The following is an 8,536-nucleotide window of genomic DNA, read 5'->3' as shown; positions in this document are numbered from 1 at the left end:
GTAAAGAATCTGCCTGCAATGCAGGAGACCCTAGTTAAATTCCTGGGTCGGGAAGATCCCCTGGAGAAGGAAATGGCAACCCACTCCAGGATTCTTGCCTGGAGAATCCCATGGACAGAGGAGCCTGGCAGGCTACAGTTGCAAGAGTTGGACATGACTTAGTGACTAAACCACCACCATGTACATCTAGTCCAAGTCAGGATACCAGTCATCATTTACTTCTCCTTCTCCCATAATGTATCTTCAAACAAGTGATGTCAGTTTGATCCCCTGAATACCTAAAATAATGGTATTAGCTCTCTTCTCTGGCTTCCCTGGTGGCTCAGATGGTAAAGCATCTGCCTGCAATGCAGGAGACCCAGGTTCAATTCCTGGGTTGGAAAGATCCCCTGGAGAAGGAAATGGCAACCTACTCCAGTATTCTTGCCTGGAAAATTCCATGGACTGAGGAGCCTGGTAGGCTACAGTCCATGGGGTCACAAAGACTTGGGCACAAATGAGTGACTTCACTTTCACTTTCACTTATTCCGTTGTGGTAGCAGTGAGTTGTGTGGGTTCATTCAAGGAAGAAGCAGATTATAAAGTCCACCCAATACTCTGTCTTTGCCTTGGACACAGTACAAGGAGGCTGGTGTTTGTGGTGGTGCGGCTGAGATGATGACCCATCATTAATCTAGCTGCATCCAGAGGAAGGAGAGGTATGGCAAGTTTCTCTATTGAAGTTCAGCTGAATCTGACAAATGGCCTTTAGAGAAACAGATGTACAAGTGAGCTGGAACAGGCAGTGTTTTCAGGAGGAAAGGTTCTTTTCTTTCCTTTTATTTTATTATTATTTTTTTTTTGGTTGCTATTGGGTTTGTTTTTTTTTTTTGTATTCTTTGTATTCACATTTTTTAAGTGTATTTGTGTATTCTAGCTAAGTTCAGTGATAAAGAGGGACCAGTGAATCACACAAATAAAGCCCTTGTCCCTCAGGAAATTTATTGTACCTTCAAGGGGGACAATAAACATGTAAACAAGCATACTGTTATGCAGCAATAAATACTAAGAAAAAAATAAAGTAGATGAAGGGGTAACAGAAGCTTGGAATGTTCATTTAGAGCTGTCACCCCTCTTTGAGAAGTGATGTTTGAGACCAAAAGAAGGGAGAGGAATCCAGGCTGATGGGTTAGTGGGTGCACAGTCCTGGGGGTGGGGGTGCTGAGTGAGACTGAGGATCGGCTAGGATGGGGGTTGTGAGGATTTGAAGACCTCTGAGCACAGATCCAGTCTGTGGCCCCTGGTAAGGCCCTTGGATTGTGTTCTTGGTGTGATGGGAGGCTGTGAGAGTATTTGGAGCAGAAACTGGGAAGATTTGACCTATGTTTCAAAGGAATTTCTCTGACAACTGTTGAGAGAATAAGCTTTGGTAGAACAAGAGTGACATTGGGAAAAGCCAGAACAGGATGTAGAAATTCATCATTTATTAATAGTACCGTGAGAAGGTCCAGAGCATGACCACAAGTGGAGATAAGAGGAAATTTCATTGGAATGTGTTGCTCAAGCAGCTGAGGGGCCACGAAAGGTGGATGTTTGCAGGAAACGGCCTAGCGAGAATATCCCACAGTTGAGCAGGCTTCAGCAATATGTGAACCATGAACTTCCAGATGGTCAAGCTGGTTTTAGAAAAGGCAGAGGAACCAGAAATCAAATTGCCAGTATCTGCTGGATCATCGAAAAAGCAAGAGAGTTCCAGAAAAACATCTATTTCTGCTTTATTGACTATGCCAAGGCCTATGTGTGGATCACAATAAACTGTGGAAAATTCTGAAAGAAATGGGAATACCAGACCACCTGACCTGTCTCTTAAGAAATCTATATGCAGGTCAGGAAGCAACAGTTAGAACTGGACATGGAACAACAGACTGGTTCCAAATAGGAAAAGGAGTACGTCAAGGCTGTATACTGTCACTCTGCTTATTTAACTTATATGCAGAGTACATCATGAGAAACGCTGGGCTGGAGGAAGCACAAGCTAGAATCAAGATTGCCAGGAGAAATATCAATAACCTCAGATTTGCAGATGACACCACCCTTATGGCAGAAAGTGAAGAAGAACTAAAGAACTTCTTGATGAAAGTGAAAGAGGAGGGTGAAAAAGTTGGCTTAAAGCTCAACATTCAGAAAACTAAGTTCATGGCATCAGGTCCCATCACTTCATGGGAAATAGATGGGGAAACACTGGCAACAGTGGCAGACTTTATTTTTTGGGGCTCCCAAATCACTGCAGATGGTGATTGTAGCCATGAAATTAAAACACACTTGCTCCTTGGAAGAAAAGTTATGACCAACCTAGACAGCATATTATAAAGCAGAGACATTACTTTACCAACAAATGTCCATCTAGTCAAAGCTATGGTTTTTCCAGTAGTCATGTATGGATGTGAGAGTTGGACTATAAAGAAAGCTGAGTGCCAAAGAATTGATGCTTTTGAACTGTGGTGTTGGAGAAAACTCTTGAGAGTCCCTTGGACTACAAGGAGATCCAACCAGTACCTCCTAAAGGAGGTCAGTCCTGAGTGTTCATTGGAAGGACTGATGCTGAAGCTGAAACTCCAATACATTGCCCATTTGATACAAAGAGTATCAGATTTCAAGACTCACTTGAAAAGACCCTGATGCTGGGAAAGATTGAAGGCAGGAGAAGGGGACAACAGAGGATAAGATGGTTGGATGGCATCACCGACTCAATGGACATGAGTTTGGGTAAACTCTGGGAGTTGGTGATGGACAGGGAGGCCTGGTGTGCTACGGTCCATGGGGATGCAAAGAGTCGGACACGACTGAGCGACTGACATGACCTGCACTGAGGAGGAATCAGTTGAGGTCCTTAGGGACGTAGGAGAGGCAGATGTGATCGAGGTGGCTATCATGATTTCAAAGGAAATAGTGTTTGTCAAGAACAGGAGATATAAGCCTAGAGCCGGTTCTAGCTCCTATATGAAGTTGTATCAAGTCATCAGGTGCATCTCAGAAATAGTGTTTGAGAACTAAACAAAAATGTTGAAATGTGACAGGATCTGTCTCTTTTTAAAACACACCCCCTCCCTGCTAGGAGGAGGAAAACAGGAAGTTAGGACCATTTATTTAGATGCTAAGAGCTGAACCACAGGTTAAAAATAATTCGTTATATTACTCTTTTGTCAAGTAATTTTAAAATCAAATAGTACATTTAAATTAGACCAGATTTTATGTGTCTCCTTCCTTTAAAAGGGGGGAAAGAATCTTTATGTAAAAGGATCTTTGAGAAAAGATGTTGCAAATATTAAAAAAATGTAAACAAAGAACATATAAAATTAATTCAACTGTTTTCTTAAAAAGAGATAAACATTTAGCTTTAAAAGCTTCTTTTCTTGGTAACTAATGCTACTTTAAAAAAATGAGGATCAACCTCATAGAGATTATCATTTTATTGTTTTGTTTTAAATTAATTTTAATGCTATCCTGAATATTAAAGTCAGCATTTTCACTATTTGTGCATAGATTTAATATTACTCTTCTGTCGTTAATTAATAGTCTGTCTAAATGGATAGGAATAACAATTTGACAGAAAATATGAAGACCACCAAAGTTTTCTTAACTTGTGGAAAGGAAGTTACCTTGGCCTGAAGAAATTATCATTAGGGACTTTGCCAGAACCCGGTACCTTGTATTATGAAAGGTGGTCTGGATCCTGATTCAGAGCCCATGCTAATGAGACTCTTCCTGTGCCAAGGTCAACAGGGTAGAACAAAATGTCCTGAATGAATCCTAAATTTTTCACATATCTCTTGTTTATATTCTCCTTTTGGCAACTTGAAAAACTTCTCTCTCTCTCTCTTTTTTTTTTTTTTTTTTGGTGCAAAAATAAAGAATAGTTATCACAGCAAGAACCTTTACAGGGAATTATTTCTTTTGAGCTTTGCTGCTAGTTACAGAGTTCCAACATCTCATGAAAAAACAGTGCATTTCTTAGAAGGAAGATATATTTTATCCTACGGGCTTCGAATTGTTCTTCTGTGGTATATAGTAATTTAAAATCAGAAATTAAAAACTTTTATGTGCATAATTTAAAAAGAAAATCTATGGGTATTTAAAAATGGATCCAAATGGTCACTTTTCCCCCATTCATTTAGTTAACTTAATTTCTGTTATTCTTTCCAGAGGCCATTATCTTTGCATTTCATACTTGTGCTGTGAATAGCATTGTTCAATGTGCATTTAATTTTGACTCATTTTTGCTTCTCGAGTACATATTATTTTTTAAAGCATGGAACCCAGTATAGTTCAATAGCTTCAACTATTTCATTTTAGTTTTTTGTAATTGCTATTTAAATTTTTAAAACCTTTTAAATTATATTATCAAATGGCTTTAGCAAAGAAAAACAAACAATTTCCTCATTTTCTGCAGATATATTCTTCTTTTTCCATATAAAAGACTTGTTAATCTGTAATCAAACTGAACCACATGACCTTTAAATTGTCAATTTAATTACATTACTTGCCCTTGTGAGAATCTAAGAGTTTTGAATATAGTGGTATTAAATAGATTTTAAAAAGTCAAGTGAATTAGAAGCAAATCAAATAATTCTTCTGTGATCTTGAAGAAAACTACACACAAATACACACACATGCATATATATATATATATATATATATATATATATATATATATATACACTTCATTAAGCAAAACTCTTTACTTATAAGAATATGAACTTGTTCTACAACCATATAGATTATTTGGAAGTGAAAGGAAAGAGCTTGGTGTAAATAGATTCAATTTTTCAAGGTGGCTCTGTATAATTCCACTATTTGGTTGGCATTATATGACTCTTACTTTCAAAGCTTTGCACATACAGTGAACTTAGTGGTCTAAAAATAGTTTACAATTAAATTTACAATTAATCATACAAATATTATATTCTACCTAATCAGACATACAATTAAACCTCTATAAATATTTTACATTCAAGTTATTGCTAGATAATATAAGATTTTTTTAAAATAAATAGTTTTATATCACAGTTATTGAGGATCATTTACTTTACCAAAATTTGGCTTGTTCAAGTCAACTAAGATGTTAAGACCTTAGTCATGGGGAGTATATGAAAATAGAGAAGAAATAGAAAGTATTTTGTGAGCATCATAGGAAGCTAGAATTTTTTTCAAGATTCCATGAAGATCTGGAACTTAGATATACTGACAATCTTGATCTTTATTTACTGGTTTTCTGCCATTATTTTTCTATGATTCTGCTTCTATGGCTCTTGGCACTAGTAGCTAACCCAGTCCTCTGTATGGGCTCCTATTAATGAACTCCCCAACCCCTGGATCTCACTGAGTCACTCTGAGCCAGGGTTATCATCACAGTCCTACTTCAACTATGCTAGCCAGTCACCTGTGACCAGGTGGACAGTTCTGTGGTCAGAATCCTGATGGCTTATTTGAGGACCCCTTGAAAGAGGTCTGTGTATGCAGGCTTCTTGCATGACTGTGTCACAGAGTAGCTCTGTACTTTAACTGATTCTCAATCCCCAGATTTTTAGAACAGGAAGGGGCTCTAGTGGTGATTTAAGCTAACCTCTCATTTTGTCCTGAGGAAGCGATCACTGTTCCAATTTCTGATCTTTGCCAAATTCAAAAATTCTAAGGTATCATCATTTCAGAGGCTGCCTTTCCAATGCAAAGAATGAAATGAGGTTATAAAAAAATAGAAAACTTCAGGAATAGTAGCAACAGTAGACATTTTACTAAGTCATTGTTAGAGATTGAAGAAAATCAATGGGTTTCCCTGCTGGCTTAGTGGTAAAGAAACCGCCTGCCAATGAAGGAGACGCAGGTTCGATCTGTGGGTTGGGAAGATCCCCTGGAGGAGAAAATGAGATCCCACTCTAGCATTCTTGCCTGGAAAATCCCATGGACAGAGCAGCCTGGTGGGCTACAGGCCATGGGGTTGCGAAGAGTCAGACACCACTGAGCGACTGAGCATGCACACAAGAATAATCTGTACCTATGATATAAATACCACATCACAGTTAACCTTGGGTAAAAAGAACAGCAAAAGAAGGAAGGACCCGAGATATCCAGGCCCCTAGATACCGTTGGATTCAGCTCAAGACAAGTGTGCTTCTGGACAAAGCACTGGGCTGGCTCACGATGCCATCCGCAGCCTTGCCCAGTTAATTTTGTAGGAATAACAGAGGTCATCTATTGAAGAGAAGTGTTCCTTTGCAGCTAATCAAATTACAAAGGGAGGTCATGTTAATTATTACAATTTATGGGATTCTAGAATCATTGTGAAGTTGGTAATATTTTTTATAACAAGTCCATTTCTAAGCAAGGCAAATTCATTTGCTGAGTGAGATTAAAGAAGGAATGGAAAGGGAGACAAAACCACAGTCTGATTTACACAGCACTTTTCTTTCTTTCTTTTTAATAATGCCAGAACCTCCGTTTGAAAGGAGAAAAAAGTGAAGAACACATAGGCAATTTTGCAAGAATAATGTCAGTTTATGGGTGTTCTTTTTCCCACCAAATTGACCAGATGTGTGTGTTTTTTTTTTTTTTTATTCTGGAGAAACTGTCTCTATAAAAATATATATTCTAGTCAGATTAGTTAAAACAAAACTACAGCCCGTGCAGTTATCTGACATGGTGGCAAAGGGCATGTGACTGAGCTGACTTAACAAATATTTATTGCAAGGCTAAGATGGTCTAAATAATACAGTATATTTCTTATCAATTGAGTTAGAGAGTCCCAAAATAAGTAAGTCCTGGCTACTGTCCTTGAAAATGTCACTGTTTATTCAAGGAAGAAAAATATAAACAAATAATTACAAATGTGAAAATAGAGTTGTATTACCAAGCTAGACCCAGAGTGCTGAGTTAACCCCTGACTTTTAGGATGGGTGGCGCTAGTGGTAAAAAAAACTGCCTGTCATTGCAGGAGACCTAAGAGACCTGAGTTCAATCTCTGGGTTGGGAAGATCCCCTGGAGAAGGGAATGGCAACCCAAGAATTCTCCTGTATTCTTGCCTGGAGAATCCCATGGACAGAGGAACCTGGCAGGCTGCAGTCCATGGGGTCACAAAGAGCTGGACACGACTGAGCAACTGAGCAGACAGCACACATAGTTACTAGACAGGAGGAAGAAGGATGCAAAGATAGTAAATTCAAACACTGAAACTAGTGGTGGTGGTTAGTGGTAGCTCTTCAGAATTTATAAGCGTGATAATATAGTCTACCAAAGGATAAATTCATTGATAGAATCTATAATTCCTACTAGAGAAATTTAGGAAACACAGCCCCAAACTGAAAATCATTCTTAAGGAAAAAATATCGATCAGTCAAAGAAGTATATAAATGAAAAAAAGTAATTAAAAATTTTACTTGGGGACAGAAAGAAATTATATATACATGAGATTCACTCATTCACCCACTCATATTTCATTTATTTAATGTTGGTAAAACACTTTAGAGACTCCACTTACTTTCAGGGGTCAAGTAATTAGATGTTCTAAGTTATAAGAACACATACTCCATAAAATCATATTATTTTTCAAATTCTTTACTGGCCAGTCTGAACAGGCAATATTTACCAGTGGGCTGGTAATGTTTTACCCTCAGATACAGAATCAAAAGGTTAAATAATACAAAAGTTATAAAAGTATAAATCTAACAAAAGGCCATGTGCAGAAATTCTATCAATACTTGGTTTTATCAATGACAGTAAAGAATAGGAAGCCATTGATATTGCTTAGTATAAGGGCTTTTAGAAAAGTTAAAAGCTAAAGTGTTTACATGTTTACCACAATGTCAGATTGTGTGTTGAAAAATATCATAGGGAAGAGCAGATAAAGGTATGAGATTAAATTCCGAATACCTTTATCTGCTAGAACACAGCAACCCCCATCCCTTCCCAAGATAACATGTCGATTCCACGTAGGCATGTTGTATTCGCTATTTCCGGTTTGCCCAAGAATTGGCATTTCTAACAAGTCCCCGTTGACCCAGGTGCTGCCTTTCCATGGATGACACCAACGTGTATCAGGCTGAGAAAGAGAATTTGTCTCATGCACCAGTGGTGCTCAAACTTCACATGGTTCATAATGGCCTGCCGGCTTTTGCTGGGTTCCTGGTTTCGGGAGACCTGGCTGGGGCTGATAAGTTACGGTTCCAACTGGTCCCCCGGTGACGCTGATGTTGTTAATCTCAGAAACACTCTTTGAGAACTACCGCTCTAGACAGGGATGCTTGATTTTAAGTCAATTAATATTTTAGATATTCCTCTCTTGGCTTCAGGGTGATCAATGTGATGGAGAAAAGAATGCACTGAAATTTTAGGAATCCGGAGACATGAGGAAAGCTACTGTCCTGTCATTAGTGGGGAAGGAGATAGCAAATATTTAATAAAAAATGTGGGAGAAGATGTGGGATTCTTCCTCAGGGAGAGGGACGATGCAAATAAAAATCGTAGAACTTAGAACTCTGAGAAAAATAAAAAGGCAAAAGGTCA

At 38.3% G+C, this 8,536-nt stretch overlaps 1 non-coding gene across 1 annotated transcript; it reads left to right on the top strand.

Annotated features, from left to right (window-relative positions):
* Positions 1 to 311: 311 nt before the first annotated feature.
* On the top strand, positions 312 to 383 carry TRNAC-GCA (transfer RNA cysteine (anticodon GCA)). The gene has a single exon. It is a non-coding gene; the product is annotated as a tRNA-Cys (tRNA).
* Positions 384 to 8,536: the final 8,153 nt, after the last annotated feature.

Source organism: Dama dama, chromosome 27, assembly GCF_033118175.1.
Source record: "Dama dama isolate Ldn47 chromosome 27, ASM3311817v1, whole genome shotgun sequence".
Lineage (NCBI taxonomy): Eukaryota > Metazoa > Chordata > Mammalia > Artiodactyla > Cervidae > Dama > Dama dama.
Note: the sequence above shows the minus strand (reverse complement) of the source record. Positions and strands in the feature narration are given on the sequence as shown.